The sequence below is a fragment of the Nanorana parkeri genome, unplaced genomic scaffold (genome assembly GCF_000935625.1).
Source record: "Nanorana parkeri isolate BGI_ZX_2015 unplaced genomic scaffold, ASM93562v1 scaffold1894, whole genome shotgun sequence".
In the NCBI taxonomy this organism is placed as follows: domain Eukaryota; kingdom Metazoa; phylum Chordata; class Amphibia; order Anura; family Dicroglossidae; genus Nanorana; species Nanorana parkeri.
This window is the reverse complement of record NW_017308162.1, coordinates 212356-213074: the sequence shown is the minus strand read 5'-3', so window position 1 is coordinate 213074 and position 719 is coordinate 212356. Positions and strand designations below refer to the sequence as shown.

The window sequence follows — 719 nt, the reverse complement described above, 5'->3', positions numbered from 1 at the left end:
AGCAAAGGATCCAGCATTCTAGGCGGTGTGTCAGATTCCACCAGAGACTAGGATCGACCTAGCCTGATAGGAGTTTGGGTTGCATAGAAAGAGCTTGGGAGGAGCATGATTTATGTATTTATTTATTTTACTGAACCATCATGTGATTTTTATAGCGCTGACAGGTCCACTTTAGGGCTCATGCACACAAAACTAGGGGGGCTGATTTTTAAACCTTCCATCCAGCGTATAGCTGGCCGAATGCCGTTTGCACACTGAGGACGCTAGTTTGTGTCCTCCCGTTACCCTAAGGAGAACTATGGGGGAAAAGATTTAACCCCCATAGTTCTCTATTAAACAAGGCAAATATCGCCATGGTCATGTGCACTGCCATTTTAAGACTACATATCCCATTATGCCTTGCTCTCATATTGTGCAATGAGCATACGTGCCATGGGCAGTCAGCTTCCACGCGTGCCACTGTCAGAGAAGCAGCTCGCTAACATAATTGGAGGTGGTTACATGTGTTGGCGCATGTTGCCTCGGCATGTATTATTGTAGTGTATTACACGCACACGTTGAGGAGGGTGACTACGCTAGCACTATAGAGAGACCTTGTGGAGCCACCATACAGGAAGTGCCATAGGGAGATTTTCTACATAAAGGAACTCTCATATGTTCCGTGGCGCAGGAGATGGTAATGCAGATTGTATTCTATTGTTTAAAAGTAGGTTTTGTAC

General features: G+C 45.5%; 1 protein-coding gene across 1 annotated transcript in view; it reads left to right on the top strand.

Moving 5' to 3' along the window:
* The window catches only part of DPH2 (DPH2 homolog), an 18013-nt gene that overhangs the window by 8496 nt on the left and 8798 nt on the right, over positions 1-719 (top strand). The gene's annotated exons all lie outside the window — the stretch shown is intronic.